The following is a 973-nucleotide window of genomic DNA, read 5'->3' on the forward strand; positions in this document are numbered from 1 at the left end:
ATTCCTTGTTCGATATTAAATTGAGGACGCGATTCATATTTAATCGTGTTTGCTTTTATTCGTACGTGGATTCACATCATTTGGTATCAGAGTTCAGTTTCATTGAATTCAAGTAAGTTATCCTTCAGATCTAATTATTCTTTAGTTCCGCTTTCAGATATTATTTGTTCTATTATTCTACGTCGTTCGTGAATCTGTGATACACGAAACTTCGTGTATTATTTTTCTCTGAATTTTCGGAATTTTAAGAGCCAAAAAAAAAAAAAAAAAGAGTACCCAAATTTCGAAAATTTGCCAATATTTGTTTTTAATATTTTGTTCTATTCCTTTTTGTGAGTCATATAGAAGTGTCTCACATAGTAAAAAAAAAAAAATTATATCTATCTTCAACTTGCTTGTCTACGCAGTCCACGTGAGTCGATCGTATTTGTTCACGAGTTTGAACTTGATTGTTTGATAGACGAATACAAAGCTTGATCACCCTTTAGAGAGAGACATCAAATTCGAGTGGAAACATTTGAGTGTGAGTGATATTTCTTTGGAGTGACTAGTGAGTATTTGTTGTGAGCAAACAAAATACGAGAGGAGAGACGAGTGAATTTCTTTGGAGTGACCGTGAGCATTTGGGTGAGGAACATATTGTTTTCTACTAACGTTTTCTTGCAGGTACAAACTGAAATTAAATGGAGAGGGTGGTAGGAGATAGTTCGAACCCGGGGTTATCTAAAGTACAAATGGAGGCGTTATTTGGGCATTTTAGTAGGATGTTGAAGGTTGAGATGGAGCCATTACATGAGCGGTTGGATAGGCTTGAGGTTAGTACGAGTGAAAAAAAATCAAATCCTAAAAATATGGGTAGAGAAGGAGAAGAGGAAGAGTTTGATTTTGGAGGAGAAGAGGAGAGCCAAAATGATAATTGGGGTAGGAATGGAAGAGGTAGAGGAATTGGTAGAGGTAGAAGAGAAGCCGTTCG

Source organism: Primulina huaijiensis, chromosome 15 (genome assembly GCF_012295235.1).
Source record: "Primulina huaijiensis isolate GDHJ02 chromosome 15, ASM1229523v2, whole genome shotgun sequence".
In the NCBI taxonomy this organism is placed as follows: domain Eukaryota; kingdom Viridiplantae; phylum Streptophyta; class Magnoliopsida; order Lamiales; family Gesneriaceae; genus Primulina; species Primulina huaijiensis.